The sequence below is a fragment of the Pinus tabuliformis genome, chromosome 2_1 (assembly GCF_031772625.1).
Source record: "Pinus tabuliformis cultivar Carrire ecotype Pingquan chromosome 2_1, CPIR1, whole genome shotgun sequence".
NCBI lineage: Eukaryota > Viridiplantae > Streptophyta > Pinopsida > Pinales > Pinaceae > Pinus > Pinus tabuliformis.
This window is the reverse complement of record NC_142299.1, coordinates 712505013-712522656: the sequence shown is the minus strand read 5'-3', so window position 1 is coordinate 712522656 and position 17644 is coordinate 712505013.

Here is a 17644-nt window from a genome sequence, read left to right as displayed (position 1 = left end):
ATCCCTCATGGGTTAGCGACGACCGAGCATATTAACACACACCACCATCGGGGTCGTCGCTAGAGATAGGTGTACTGTCACGACGATCGAGGAAAAAATGAACTATGATTTTGAGCCATTGCTACTATTTGAAAAACAGTCGCGACGGTGTCGTAAAGTTTGAATTTTTTATAAATTGCACATTTTAGCCCATAAAAACGATTCTAATTTTATTTTTCTTCAATGCAGAGCAATAATGGCATTTGTATGGCAAGAGAGAACCCATGATGATGATGACGAACGGGCATTTAATGACCCTGAGTGTAGAAGAGCCCTGCATGACTGTGGATTATTGAAATTCTTCCTTACACCACACCTTCGGGCATAGCCAGACTTGCTCGAGCTGCTGATTTGTTCTTGGAACCCGACAGAGGGCAAGTTCGTCATCCGTGGTCAAGACATTGAGTTTGACGCAACGAACATATATTTCTTGATATGTTTGTCTCATCACGGTAAGAGACCAATCATGGAGGGTGTACGGGCTTCCGGCGAGACTCTTGATATGTTGATAGCGCGGGTGTGCCTAGGGGCACACAAATCATCCACTAGCGGGAAACTGCAGATCCCGTCAGTGGGGGATTTGACCCACCGTTTAGTACTGTTTATCATTACGAGAGTAGCGGGCTCTCAAGCAAAACATGAGGCAATGAAGACCCAATTATGGTTGGCCCTTGATTGCCTCACTCCGACCATGTACAATTGGGCCATCGCAGTGTCTCTTAGCATGAAGAGGCAACTAACTAAGTGCCGACGGGGGAGACCAAACAGTTTGGATATGGATCCATTCTGATACCGCTCATGCTGGAGCGGGTACCATCACTTCAACTACAGGATATGGACCTGTATGTGCTGGGACTGCGAGAGACTCACATCACTTGATGGGCACACGTGATGCCATGAGGAGGTGGTGGTCAGCCAGTATCATGGGGAGTACTGTTTCGGAAGTGGTTGGATCGTCAGAAGATCAACATCGAGGATTAGCCGTATGCGGGCACAGACTTCTGAGGAGATCTTGACATGCTGCTCCCACTTGGTGAGCAGTGGGACGAGGGAGGTAAAACACTTGGTCAAACACCACACTATTTATGTGTTTTGTTTTTTAATAATGTTTTTGGATTTTCACATGCATATGTCTTAATTATCGTTTCTATGTTATTTGCAGATGTGGGACTGGAGAGACCCGTGGGACTAGCTCCTGCGGCACGGAGGGAGGGCAACAGAGAGTTGGCTCTGGCTCGTCCGGGCGGTAATGCAGAGGAGGAGATTGCCCAGAACCTCGAGGGCCTGACTGATGGGATCCCAGATTACAGGGGGATCGAGGAGGTCCCGGTGCAGTATCAGAGACATACTGTCGGTGTGACACCTAGGATGCACAGACTCTTGAGACGAGTAGTGCAGGCGGTGGTCTGCTATAGGGAGCAGAACCCACCACAGTAGACACCTAGGCTTACTTTCTTGCTACTTTTGAGAGACATGTGTCTCAGATGTATTGTGAACACAGACTCTATTTTTTGACATACACACTTATTTTTGAGCGCCTTGGTGTGCCACATGATATATATATATATATATATATATATATATATATATATAGATATATTTTGGACACCTAATCCTCAATGGGTTAGTGTGGAAGCCGAATGGACAAAAGGAGTCAAAGAGACCTTGGGATGTGAATCCCAACGTTCACAACAATGTACTATAAATGTATATTTCCTGTTAATAAAATATGTACTCACATGATTTATCTTTCCTATTTTCTAGTTTCCCATGTGTGTTTAACATGGTATCAGAGCAGGCGTATTCCTGCCCTGCATAATTAATTTGAGCCATTGTTTTGTGGCCTTTGTAAATTTGAGCGCTTCTCCTTATCAGTTTTGTGCCTTTCTAAACTGCTTCACTGAAACTTCGGTTCTTTTCTGCATTGGATGCTCCTGTACCTGAAAATCTGGTTGTTCTCTCTCCTGAGCTACCCAACGGCACAACTGTGCAGCAGCTGTCATCTTCCATAACCGCTCCTGCATGAAATCATTTGTTGTCCAAGCCGTTTCCTCAAACTACGCCTACTTTAACGCTCTGAAATCTGCGCCTACTCCCTGGCTCCAGTGGATTCTGGAAACGCTCTCTGCCTCTGTCATTCTGTCTCTGCGCTGTTCCTGACATAACGCTCTCTGGCGCACCAGCGCTGCCTCTGTCCTGACATAATCTGCTCTCTGGAATTTCACCAAGAAGCAGGCGAACAATTTCAGCCCATTTATTGCACTGAATACGGAAGCCCCGAGCAGATGCTGGAGCTTTACGAGCTGCTTGTAATAGACTCTCTTTTGCATCTGTGTACTCTAGCTGTATTGTTCGTATTCTACAAATATCGACAAAATTGTTGATTTGAATGAGCTTCAAACCGCGGAGCTTTGGATCGTAATTTCTCTGCCTGGTCATAAAGGTTGTAGTGCAAGTAATTTCGAAGCAGGAGATTCAGCAATGTTTCCTGACCCAGCTCATCATGTCGCAGTGTTGCAGTTCGATGTAACGCAAGAAGTGTACCTTTTGAGCTTCGGCTGCTATGGAAGCCGCAGCAGGAGGTATTGAAACACTTTACTAGATAATAATTATCATCTCATCTAGATATCTCATCTCCAATTCATTGTCCCTGCAATCATTTCGACTGCTCTCTGGCTTAAGTATTTTACACAAATATTGTCTTTGAGGCTGATTTTGGTTTCGTTTCTGATTAAAGGGAGCATCAAAACCTCATCTAAGTTTGAATCCTTGTAGTTACGTTCTGAATTCGGGATTATGATCAGGAATTGTGGTACTTACAATTTACAGCATTGATTTTGCTCTGGCATTATTACATAAATGATGTCTTCATGAGATCGATTAAACAATGTGAAGGTTCCATGTTGCGTGGCGGTAGTTGTTTTACGGTGTAGAGCAAGAAGACAAGTGCGCAGCACAGACATTGGGAAACCCTTGTATATTCAGATCTTTGAGAATAAACTCGCAACATTTTTTGATGTAGCACTTGTTACAAGCAAAGACCCTTTTTCCAATCTAATATTACATCTGAAGTGTATGTTTGCAATCAGTATAGCCCATCTATCAAAAGGATTGTTATGAGATTTGCGACTTGGTTATGAAATGATTGAAATTTTGAACTAGTGCGATGAAGCTTTAACAATAATATCATTAATGCATATAAATTAGTAACCTTTGCGATACACAGATCTTGTATGCAAGGCATATTATAGTGAATAGTGCCAGATCTCATACCAATGCATTTTGGCAATGAATTAGAGGCCAAAAAAAAAAAACCACATGCAGCTTAACCTACGATGGAGTCATACTAAGCATTCAACCAGTTAACGACTTCAGTTTGCCTTTCTGTATATTTAAACAATTCTGCTTTGCAATAGCGTGGAAGTGTTTTGAAAGGATTTTGTAAAACTGTGATGGTTATATATCCATGTAGATAGAAGTCCAACTGCAGGTTTTGAAATCGTGGACTTCACATAAACCACTATCCTCATTACTCAGCAACCGGCTTCAATAGTGACTCTGGTTTTCACTGTGTGCTGTATAAACTTCTAATCAAATTCAATTAATGTTGAATTCATAGGCTGTTTGGTTCGTTGTGGGACCATTGCTGTATTGGGTTATATGAATGTGAATTCAAGGTGTCTGGTGGGCGTTTATTCTTGAACAGATTTGAGTTGAATCTGCTAATATATACATGATTGATATTGGGTCGAAAATACAGAGTTTTGTGCTGGTTGGGTCGATTAATAATGTCGAATGGAATATGGGCGCATTGTTTCATGGGTTCAAGTCATATATGCATGAATTAAGTCATTGGATTTGATTGAAGATTTCAGAAGTTCTAAATTTGCCATGAAAGAGGAAACTCTCATATACAGTGATTGATTGATTGTGAAATGGTTTTATTATCATAATCTGAAAGATAGCGTCTGCATATAAAAGGGAAAGTGTGAATTTGCCAGTAATTGCGATTTGGGTAAAAGCGTGGAGTTCCTCCCGTTCGGCGGAAAACGAAAACTGCTCTTCAGCAATAGAGAGCGACTTGTCTAGTTTGCAGAACAGTGAAATGGTTTGGTAGCGCTAGAGAAGGCATACAGATCAAAGGAAGATATGTATTGATTTGATTCCTAATTAGCAAGTTTCGTGGTATTATAGACCGAATTAGTGTATTTTCTTAAAGGTTGTTCATATCAGAGATTTTTATTGAAGTGTTGTCTGGACAAGTTCCCTTGGATTCAAGGCTGGTACAGGAAAATATCTTTTTGAGACCTAAATTGCTTATAGCTTTATTGGAAGTTAAATTCTCACATGAATTGAAGAAAATTCATTTTTGAATGAGGAGCCTGTTTTCCGGATATCACCATTCTTTGTTGAATCTATTGCAAGCTGATTGATTTGAAGTTGTTGCCATAAGTTTATATAAAAGAGCAATTGGTGTCCATCTTTTCCTCATTGTTTTACTATTTTTTGAGGTTAAAAATGGCTCCAATTGGTGCAATATTAGAGTTAGTGGACAATCTAATACTCTCTACTATGGATAATACAGTCAAAATCAGCAAGGATTTTCTCACCGATATTCATAGTTGTTTGCAAAATGTACAAGAAAAGATCGATTTTTTGCAGCTTGAATCACAGCTACAGCAAGAAGAGCTACATCAAAATAGACACCATTCTGAACCTGTTTTTGTTCAGAACATTGAGACAACCACCCATCAGCAACATGTTAATAATGTTACAGTTCATTCAAATAAAGCAGCAGTTGTAAATGCAGATGCAGAAACTCAGTCTGCACTTCCCAAGACCATCATCAGACCTTGGGAATAGCTTGTCCACAATAAGCATAGAACTGGTCTTGGATATGACAAGGACTTGTCCTTTCATATTCCAGACTACTCAAAGCCCATTCAGTTTCAAAGTGTTGGATTTATTCATGACAGTTCACCTGTTCCTCATGACAGTTCACCACAACAACAAAAACAACAACAAATCGTAAAATGCCAACACTGTGACCAAGTTGGCCATTTGAAAGATCATTGTTTTGATCTTCATCCATGTAAGCACTATCATAAAACTAGCCATTCTTCACACAGATGCTTCAAAAACAAACGTCCTGCAAGAACAAAGATTCATCTTGGATGGATCGCTTCTTGGCAATGGGCGTCAATAGCCAAGAAGATATTCCAAACACATGTCAGAACTTGTTCCAGAATATTGAACAGTCTTGCAGTTGAGTTTCCTCCATCCTCTCACCTTGTATCTGACAGGGGGGGAAATGATGGTCATCTACAAGCTTCAAAGTCACATCAAGCGAGCCTGAGCCACAACCTGCCACACCAGTTTCAGAGTTGTAGCCAGAGACAAAGATGCCCGTGAACATGCCTTCAGTTGGCAATCTTGGACACTTCCTCTAGCAGAAGACTTCAACTTCTTGCCAGTTTCGGAAGAATTCCGGGAACACAATTGAGAACACTTCCTCTAGCAGAAGACACCAGCTTCTTGCCAGATTTGGAAGAGTTCCAGGAATTCATTAAGCATTCCAGAGTTGTTGGTCATCCTTAAACCATCACAGGTTGAGACTTCCCTTTTCAGGTTGAAGTTTTACCTTTTATGCGGGGTGAGACCTCCCTTTTATGGTTGAAGGTTTCCCTCTTTAAAACAATAGGATCACTTCCTCTAGCAAAAAACTTCAGTTTCTTGCCAGTTTTGGAAGAGTTCCGGGAACTGCACTAAGCGTTCCAGTGTTGGTGGTCATCCTTAAACCACCGCCCTTTATACCAACATTTCATAGAGCACATTCAGCCTAGTGCTGCCATGCATTTTTTTCACATTTTGTATTACAGCTCTCTTCTTGGACTCATACATAACCCTTCGGATTAAGGGGGGGAATGTTGGACACCTAATCCTCAATGGGTTAGTGTGGAAGCCGAATGGACAAAAGGAGTCCAAGAGACCTTGGGATGTGAATCCCAACGGTCACAACAATGTACTATAAATGTATATTTCCTATTAATAAAATATGTACTCACATGATTTATCTTTCCTATTTTCTAGTTGCCCATGTGTGTTTAACAATATATATATATATATATATATATGGTTTATGATTTATGTTTGTTATGTATAAGAGCTTGTCTATGATTTATGATCGTGCAAATGTCCACCAATATGTTTTTCCAATATATTAGTTAATATTCATAACACTTGCATTGAAGAAAACAAACACAATAAACAAGAAATCATCTAATGCACCAAACCATAAGAGGTACAACAGCGTAAGGGTTCATTTTTATGCAAGCTTGGACCATGGAGAACTATGCTTGAATAAAATAAACATGCCCCCAACATATAATCCGATCGAGGTACATGCCCCCCAAGCTTTATTGCATTCAATAAGATGGATGTAAGAAAGCTTGAAAAGGCGGGATCCAAAAAGGCTCGAGAGGAAAAAATTGTTTCATTGTTTTAACGAGGTTGACACAAGGGAAGAACTATCCTCAAACAACTTGTTTCATAGTTTAACGAGGTTGAAACAAGATCAAACCATCCACGAACACCTGGTTTCATTTTTTAAACGAGGTCGACACAAGAAAAGAACTATCCTTGGACACCTTGTTTCATTTTTTAACAATCTTGACACAATATTGGGAACTATGCTCATCACTCCTTGTTTCATTTTTTAATGAGGTTGACACACGAACAAACTATCCTTGTACTCTTGTTCATGGGCCATATGAGAACATGGTTCCCAAGAGGTCTTCGTGGGATGGATGAAACATGATCCGAGAGAAACACATGTCTTTAGACACCAATGACAGATCAGGTTCCAATGCCCCCAATACATGATGTACGAGACCATATGCATGATCATTAGCAGAGGCGGAGACAGAACGGGTAGCCACATAATTGACTTGTGGCTGGGAAGGTACTGCCTGCAAGCAAGAACTGATAGGGGACGACGGCTGCACAGGAGGCACCGAGGGACTAAAGAACGATAATTGATCTATCGTCACCATTCTTCCGTCATGTGGAAAAAAAACCACACGAAAAAGTGAAGAGACAAGAGCCCCCATGGCATAAATATAGTCATGGCCAAGGAGAAGATTGAAATCTAAAGCACCTTGAACAACCATTATGTCTATATAGACAGTTTTGCCTCCCAAAGTAACATGAAACTTCAGAAGGATCCCTAAAGGTTGACTGGTTCCTCCGTCAAATGCCAATAGATTCTGTGTGACCAACACAAGCTGTGGGGGGCCCAAAGCTTGCCAAGTAGTGAAAGGCATGAGGCTAACCAACGCACCCTCATCCAAGACAGTGCTAGGTTCTGCCTTATCATAGGCATGTATTGTAATCTAGAAAGGCACATAGGATGGAAGGCAGAAAAAATTAAAAACAAATACAACACAAAGACACACAACTTCATTAACTTATTTGCTCAGTTACATCACACTTATATAGGAAATATGTGCAACCAATTCCTAACCACACAAACTAATTATGTTCAACCACCTACAACTAATTCAGTTCAACCACTCATAACTAATTCTATTTCTACATTATTCTCACATCCTCCCTTAATGGAGAAATGGATTTTCTACAATGCCTAACTGACTTCTAAAAACTTCAAATTTGATTTTACCAAGGGGCTTAGTAAATATATCAGCCACATTATCCTTGGTGTTACAAAATATCAATCCAATTTCATTTGACTCAATTTTCTCACGTACAAAGTGGTACTGTAACTCAATGTGTTTTGTTCTAGCATGGTAAACTGGATTATGTGCTAATTTGATAGCACTTTGATTATCACAATTGATACATGTTGCACCACTTTGCGCTTCTTCAAGATCTGCAAGAATTCTCCGCAACCAAATAGCTTCACAGGTGGCATTGGTCAAAGCTTTGTACTCTGATTCTGTTGATGATAAAGAAACAGTTGGCTATTTCTTACTACTCCAAGATACGACCCCTGATCCAATATGAAATGCATAGAGAGAGGTAGATCGTCTGTCATCTGGATTTCCTGCCCAATCTAAATCAGAAAAACCTGTCAGTGCAACATCAGATACATCAGTATACATAATACCAAGATTCACTGTTCCCTTTAAGTATCGGAGAACTTTCTTTGCAGCATTCCAGTGATTTCCTGAAGGCTTAGCCATAAATTAACTAAGGATACTGACTGTGTATGCAATGGCTGGTCTTGTAGTGGTGACATAGTTCAAACTTCCCACTAACTGACGATATAATGTTCCATCTGCCTCTTTCGATCCATCTTCTTTGTACAACTTTGCATTCTGTTCTAAGGGAGTTGACATAGCTTTGCAATCTGTCATATTGAACTTTTTAAGAATCTCCTTTGTATATTTGCTTTGAGTGATCAAAGTTTTACCAGGTTCTCTCCATACCTCAATTCCTAAGCAGTAATGCATTTCACCCAAATCTTTCATTTCAAAAAACTGTGACAACTGAACTTTAATTTCTTCAATTAATTTGTGAGCACTGCCTGTTATAATGAGATCATCCACATATAAAGATATTAAAGCAACATTTCCTTTTTCATCTTTCTTAAAATACAAGTTAGGATCATTTTTGCTTTTCACAAATCCATTCTGAAGAAAGAAGGTATCAATCTTTACATACCATGATCTTGGTGCCTGTTTCAAACCATACAATGCCTTTCTTAACCTGCAAACCAGATGCTCCTATCCCTGTTTGACAAACCCTTCAGGTTGAACCAAATAAACTTCTTCCTTTAAATCACCATTGAGAAAAGCAGATTTGACATCCAATTGATGTATATTCCAATTATGTTTTGTGGCTAAGGCAATCAGTAATCTAATTGTATTCAACTTAGCTACTGGTGCAAAAGTGTCTTCATAATCAATTCCCTCCTGTTGAGCATATCCTTTTGCTACTAATCTTGCCTTAAATTTATCAATTGTACCATCTGCTTTAAATTTCGTTTTGTACAACCATTTGCTTCCAATTGGAACTTTATTTTCAGGAAGTTCCACTAATTCCCATGTTTGATTTTTCATAATAGAAGCATACTCCTCATTCATTGCATTAATCCATGGTTCATGTTGTTTAGCCTGCTCATAATCAATTGGTTCTTCAACATTCATTATATTAGACATTAAGGCATAGTCTCTATACCTTTCAGGAAGCCGAGTCTGTCGGGACGACCTTCTTGGTGTGGGTGTTCCATCCATGATTCGTTGGCTTTGAGGTGTATCACCTCCTTGTGATGACTCACTGCTGCTAGACGTGCTCATACTGCTGCTATCATCCTGATCCTGTACCTGTACTTGTTCCTGTTCCTGCTTAATCAAAGTATCAAGCTTGAGATGTGCATCATTAGAAATATGCCATGTATCATTTATTGTGTTACTTTTATCAGTCTGCTCATGAAACAATACATCACGACTTGCAAATAGTTTATGGGAACTTGGATCAAACAATTTATAGGCTTTCTGATCCGTACAATATCCAATGAAAACACACTTGATGGACTTGGCATCAAGTTTGCTTCTGTTAGCTTTAGGAATATGAGCAAAAGCAGTACATCCAAAGACTTTGAAACGACTCACATCAGGTTTATAACCATAAAGAACCTCAAAAGGAGTTTGAAAAACTAATTTCTTAGTGGGACATCGATTCTTCAGATAAACAGCAGTGTTAATGGCTTCTGCCCAGAAACCATTAGAGATGTTCTTACCTTGCAGCATACTACGAGCAGATTCCACCAAGGTTCTATTCCATCGCTCAGCAACACCATTTTGCTGAGGGGTATGTGGCACTGTGAACTGTTGTTGAATTCCATTAGATTTACAATAGGTGTTAAATGCTTTTGACTTATATTCACCCCCTTGATCAGATCTGAGTATTTTGATGCACTTTCCTGTTTGTTTTTCAACCATATTTCGAAACTCTTTAAAATACTCAAATATGTCACTTTTCCTTCTAATGAAATAGACCCAGGTATATCTAGATCTATCATCAATAAAAATAACAAAGTATGTAGCACCACCAAGAGACCTAGTTTGCATAGGGCCACATACATCAGTGTGAATTAATTCAAGTATATCATACTTTCGTTTCTCAGTATGAACAGGAAAGTCTTCTCTATGCTGCTTACCAAGTGCACATGCTTCACATGGTAAATGTTCACACTTCATAACAGGAAGACCTTCAACCATTGATTTCCTTTGTAACAACGATAAATCATTGTAATTGAGGTGCCCATACCTGTGATGCCATAATTCTGCTGTCGATGTCTCTTGAGATGTCAATGCAACATGGCGCTTGACTGTCACATCCAATCTGTACAATCCTCCAACCCTGGTACCTGTAGAAACAACCTTGTAGTGGTCCTGAACATCTTTCACTATACACCCCAATTTACCAAATTCTACTTTTAAATTATTATCAGTGATAGTGGAAACAGATAGCAAATTCTTTTTGAGAGCAGGGACATACATCACATTATGAATCTGTCGCATTTGTCCATTAGGTAAGTACACATTTACTATGCCATAGCCTTGAACTTTAAGTGACCTATCATCTCCTAGGTAAATGTGTGTACCATCAGATTTCTCATAATATTTATCATACCATTCTTTATTACAAGTCATGTGTGCCGATGCACCAGAATCTATAAACCAAGCATTCTCATCATCAGTTTCAGCAGACAATGCAGCATCAGAAAGAAATAACTTTAGATTTTTAAATCCATCATTCACTGAGGTGTCTTTGTTTGTGTAATTTCCATTATGCCTGCTATGTCTTTGATTTGATTCATTATTCTTTCTCCTATAGCAATCTTTAGCCAGATGTCCAGGTTTTCCACAATAATGACATTCAATGTTCCTTTTAACATAAGAATTAGGAGGTGCCATACCTTTCTGCTTTGCTTGAAAACGGCCTCTGTTTCTGTCCCATGGTCTCCCTCGGAATGGTCTTTGGCCTCTTGCAGTCAAAGCCAAATCAGAACCATGTGACTCCAGTTCAAAAGTTTTCATGCGCTCTTCTTCTTGAAGAAGAATTCCAGCCAATTCTTCAAATGTAGGGGGTGTCGGTCTAGCTGAGAGAGCTGAAATAAAGACTTTATAGTCTGGGACTAACCCCTTTAACGTAACAGTTACCAAGTGTGTACTAGAAACCTTTTCACCAATATCACCAAGCTTATCACTAAAGTCTTTAATTCGGGAAACAAAGTTGCTAATACTTTCATTGGTATCCATTTTGATAGATAGCAGCTTTGTTTTTAAAAATAAAATACGGTTTGCATTAGAAGTCTCATACAAACCTTTGAGAGTGTCCCATGTTGCCTTTGAAGTTTCACAGTCCCGAATGTGAGGAATAATATTGTCCTTCACTGACATGCGTAGCAGCACCCTTGCTTTTATTTCACGCTTCTCCCAATCTTGAGTGTTAGTAGGAGGTTGAGGCTTGGTCTCGTCACCTTTTACAATCGGCCAGAGATTGTATGCCTCTAGTACTGTGATGATCTTAAATTTCCAATTTACATAGTTTTCTCCATCAAGTTTTGAAGACTCATTTAAATATGAATCTGCAAGGGGATTAGCCATTTCTCCACCAATGACCAAATTCAAACAAAATTTCCAGGTTCAAAAAGAATAACAGTCGCCCGGATGAATGCAATAAATTTCGTTACACAATGGATTTTTTTTCTGCTCAAAATTGCTTCAAGACACGGTAATGAAAAGTTTCAGAAAGATTTGAAACATCTAACTCTGTGATTTTTATAGAAACAATATAGCTGCTGCAGAAACTAAAATAACAAAATAGCCGCAAATGGACAGGCAGATCTCGGCCTCAGACAGCACCTTATGATGAAGATGTCTACAGCAAACGCTCATGGCAGATTTCGGCTCCCGACGGAGTTCTGGCAGTTTCTTGACAGCACGCTTCTCGACGGAGTTCTGGCAGCTTCTTGACAGCACCGGGAGTTCTGGCCGGTTCTCTACAGCTTCTCGACGATGGTTCTGGACAAAGTCTGGTTACGGGCCACACTGTAACACTACAGTTCTCACCGCACCAGCAACTGAGTTCTGGACAGGGCGTTCTGGTCTCGACGGTGACAGGGCCAACGACGGTCTCGCTTCTCGACGGTCTCCACGCATCAGCACTTAAACCGGCTCCACACAGTAACAGCTCCACGCAACAGTAACGGCTCCACACAGCCTTTCTTGAGGCCTCTTTACGCACACAGGTCTCTTCACGCACACTCTAATGGCAGAGTCACTCCCTGCCCACGAAGAGAAGAGAGGCGCAAACAAAAGAGCTCTGAGCTCTGATACCAAATTAAAAACAAATACAACACAAAGACACACAACTTCATTAACTTATTTGCTCAGTTACATCACACTTATATAGGAAATATGTGCAACCAATTCCTAACCACACAAACTAATTATGTTCAACCACCTACAACTAATTCAGTTCAACCACTCATAACTAATTCTATTTCTACATTATTCTCACAGAAAATAGTCAAGTGACTCCAGTCGAAAGAAATGACCGAACTACTTGGTGGGGGTATCATATGATTTCCCCCATGCTCTACAAGAACCGAAGAAGGACTCTCTAAATCAGCTGGGATGGGAGGGTCGTTCTCGAACTCTGGAGAATCTAACGATACGAGAAGAACATGAGCAGTATAATCATGAGGCTCTTTCGGAATAGAGTGATCAACAGGTGGTGAATCCAAGTCGACACTCTCTCCGACCAGTGGCTGGTCTAGAATAGGCTTAGCATAGCCAAGCTCGGGAAGAGAAGGGTGGACAAGAGAAGAATCTATGTTAATCTCGTTGTCAACTAGGAGAGGATCTGAAGAGAGCCTCTAATAACCAACGAGAATTCGGGGTGAAGAAGCTGTAAGACTTTCCAAAACGGTGGAAGTTTTATCCATGAGTGGACAAAGGTGAAGGGGATGGTTGCCTTCACACAATCTATAGGGGAATCGAATCTTCCCTTTCTTCTTACCGCTGCCAGTTGAGGATTGAACATTGAACATTGAAAGGAATGAAAGTGACTACTCTGGAGAACTAGGCAAAAGGTTTACCAGACAAATCGTAAAACTACATATGCACCTTGGTGATCAAATGAAAGAAAAATGACCAAGGAATTTCCGTACGGCAGTCAATCTTCCTAAATGTTGTGCTCGGTGTGTTATGGTTCGCAAGGCGGTAGACACGGCTTCCTATGGATGTAGGATGATAAACTAGTGGGGTCTCCCAATATATACTCGACGGTACTGGGAGCACAAGTCCGTACTAGGCAGCTATTGAATCACAGAAGGAGGAATCACCCGACCTTAAGCGAAAGCAACAGTGACTAGGTTTAATGACGCTGGAGCACGTCTCTAGCCTAGACCTCTAAATAATGTGCGTTAAGTTACAATGCGTTGTTAAGTTCATTCAGTTGACTTTAGAGTTGATATTGAATTAAGTTTCAGTTTTCAGGCCCTACCTAATATATCTCAACAATTATTAGGATGCAGCTACAATGAGTGAAGCATCAATCATTTCGATGAACACCTACTTAAAGGAGGGTAGAAAGCTCATTCACAAATGAATGCAAACACTAAGAAACACAATGCGTCAATACACTAATCTCACGATGCATCGATACTACTGATGAAAGATTTAGAGTTCGCTTTTCAATTTCTCAAACATGAAAATTTGAAATGCAAATGTACCTTCACTTTTGTATACTAAATGAATGAAATCTTTTGATTTTTTTTTTTGAATTTAAAGAGACAAACAAGCAAGTGTAAATTGATCAATTTATAAAATTGTAATCTATGCTTGGTAGTGAAGACACCGAATCAATCATAAGAAATCGTTTCAATAATCGACACCAAAAATTGATCAGCAAAACAAGTGGCAGAAAAATTCAATCAAATCAATAAGATTGTTGTGGATGAACCTTGGATAGACAAGTAACCCAAGCAAAAGGTTTCTCGACAAAACCTTTCAAGAGCTAGGTCACATGGTCTAAAAACAAAACACTCACTCAATGAAACCAAAGAGATAGTACCTTAACTAGAAGCAATCAAAACAAGCTAATGAGAGACAAGAAAGAGCAGGGGATAAACAAGATTGATGGATTCAGGAGGTGAAGTTGTAAAAACAACTTTATAGGAATCGTCGCATGTGTTACACTAACAACTAGAGATGTTGTCGCAGGTGTTACACTATCAACTAGAGATTTCGTCACAGGTGTTACACTATCAACTAGAGACTAGTCGCAGAAATCCCTCACGGGTTACACTCACACCAAAGCTATCTACTTAGTTTCAAACCAAACTCAAAAGAACTAGCCAGCACTGCAAAACTAACTAGTGGATCATAGCAATGATGAGTGATTTTATAGGAGAAGGAGTCTCCATGAAATGAGGGAGAGGGAGCTTATCCTAAATGGAGGTTTCACAAGAGGCGGAACCACCATCTCAGAGGAGGAAAAGCGACCCAAACTGACCCAACAACCAGCTCTAGAAACACCTAGAAGGCTGATTGTTTGAACAAATTCGCCAATTCTTGATCGTTGTAAGTAATGAACTAAGTCTCAGCGAGGGCATCGCAAGGAGACAATGCATTCAGACCAATCGTCGCAATAAATAGCTGGGAGCTTCGCGCCGAGCCCCAAAATTCGCTCGTCACGGGAAACACGTGTACAGCTACGACGGTGCTGCGACGAGATTGTTCATAACAAGGGATCGTCTTACCTTTTAATGGCTTATTAGCGACGATGCAGAAACCTAGGAAAAAAGGGTTAGTCTTCAGCATCAGAGAACACTTTTTAATCTTCTTGCATAAGTGGGAAAATATGGACATGTGTATTTAACACATGACATAGCAGAGGGACTGAGATGAGGACAATGACAAATTACTGTGTAACAGTATGGTTCAAAAACGTTACCCTATGAGGTTGATGCAGCTAAAAGAGATAGAAAAAGCGCATCATAGCCATAAGAAAATAAAAATAAAGAATATCAAAATGAAATGGATGCCTAGGGACATACATATTAGCATGTGGGCATAAGCAGAAGCCTAGCATGAGCTCTACCTCACTCATTATGGCCATCACCCGATTCCTGAGCACATGTTTCTCCATTGCATCATAAAAGGAACCCTTGCATGTCCCAACCTTGATAAGTGATGAACTAATTCATTAAAAGAGGGTAACAAAATTGCTATATCATTCAAAGAAAGCTCTAACCCTTGAGCTATGAGTGCTAATACAACAAAAAATCGAGAAAAAGTAAAAGGGACACAAGAGGGATGGAAAAAAAGGTTGAGGTGGTAACTCATGCATCCAAAATCGCTCTCTCCTGGCATCTATATACTTGTGATGTGAATGACCCATCAATTGGTCCCTTTGACTGTGAATCCTTATCCGCTCCATCATCATCATTACTATTAACTAACACCTATCAATGAAGGGTGGATGGAGGAAATGTTACTTCCTCTTAAGGACTAGAAACACCTACTAGGGTTGCGCTTTAACCAATCTTGCCTAGGGAGAAAACACAATTGTGAGTTCAAAGCCTTGATTTTGGAAGGGGATCTTTATTTGAAGACTTAAATAGCTCACAACATTGAAGCTTGGTTCACTTAGATGCAATAATGATCAGTGTCTCCGATGACTAGTTTCTTTCACTACACTCTTTGTTTTGGTTATCAGGTGGTTCAACACATGTCTTACAAACCTTGCCCAAAGGTACATACGCCATTAGAGAAGCGTATTGGCATAAATAAGTGAATCATTGATATTCTTGGGCCTCCCAATATAACCAACATGTCACACATCTACCATTGCACTCCTTGCACCTAGGATTTTGTGCCACTTTGCACTGGATTTGATGATTTTTTTATAGTGATACACCTAGTCCTAACATGCTCCCAGGCCAACCTTAGCACCTTGTGATGGACACATTTGATCTAGGGCCCAAATCAGGATGGTCTCACCCCTAAAAACTTGGGAAGGCTAGTACCACCTGGAAATCCATCAACATTGGAGTAGAGATGGAAACTCTTCATATTTAGAGACCCATACAAGCCACCTTGTGGTGCCCTAGCTAGATTTTGGGGCCACATTGCCTTTCTGTTCTTTATTGAATTAGGGTATGGAGCCACAACTCAATTTTCATAATATTTCTTCTTTTGTTCTTGACAAAATATTAGTAGGCGCTAAGAATGTTGGTGGAAATTTTCCACCCAACGATTTGGATATTGAGGACTGACTAAGTAAACTAGAGTAAGAAAATATGTATTTGATTGGGTAATTTTCCTTATTGAACTTTCCTTACTTGAATCTTGCCATTTATTATTCTCTAGTTATGTTTCATTTCAATTCGAGTTTGTTATCATCTGAAGGAAAAGAAAATCAACTATATTGAATGAGGAAATTGATTACAAATGGGGAAAACATTAGCCTCTTTGCCAAAAATTTGATTTTTTGCCCATTTGAACTCTATATTCATCATTCAATTTCATGGAAGTCTATCTGTCTCTATTTCTCATGTGGCAGAAGCTTAAACAATTGAATTGTGCAGATTTGTAAATTTGTATGGTTATGAAATTTGCTTAGAGATTAAATATAGTTTTGTTGCACTAGATTTCTTTTCTACTTCTGAATTTCCATAGCGATCCTTAGTTATATTTGTTGTAAATACCTTTTGGTTGTAATATTCCCATAGAAACCCTAAGGTTCACTAGTTCTCATTCATAGCAATTTTTATCTATGCAATTTCCAAAAGATATTTCCTTTGAATGCTATTAATATTTTTGGTGTTGAGGATAATAGCCCCCTTATCCAAGTGGGAAGTTATCATTTGTAGAAAACTAATTAGGAAACACCACACAAAATCCAAGTGTAAATGATATAGTGCTCCTCCTTCACCATCTAAGGTCAAGGCATCTGATGCTTCTGACACCATTGTAGATAAAATAATATCTCCTAAAAATGATGTGGCTAACAATGAAGATGTTTATCTTTTATCTGGAAGCATTGGAAAAGATACCATTAGAGATTAGTTAGATTCTAGTAATCTATATAGCTTCAAGAGAGTCTCCATCTTCTCAAGGCAGTGAAGGATCAACCTGGCATAAGAGCTAATAGATTCAATAATACAAAATTTAAAATCCGGTGTCAATTAAAGAGGATCTACAACAATTCTAGAAGAATTGGAATGAAATAGTTGGAGTGTTTGTCAGACTCGGAAATGCAAGCTCTATCACATGGTTCTAGATTAAGGAGAATGTATACAATTTCTGAACTTGGATTTAACCAGGGAAAATTTTAGGGGCTAATATTCGCAAGTGGGCTAATATTCTATGTTTTTTCCAAAAAAAGATTCACCAATAACCATTTTTCCTAAAACTAATTCGCTACATTGTATATCATAAAATTATTTTACTTTAAAAATTGCTAAAGTTTTAAAGAGAATATATAAAATCACTAGAAATTTGAATATTTTTACAAACATATCACTGAAATTTTTATAGTTTTCATGCTAGGGACTAGTAAGATTCAC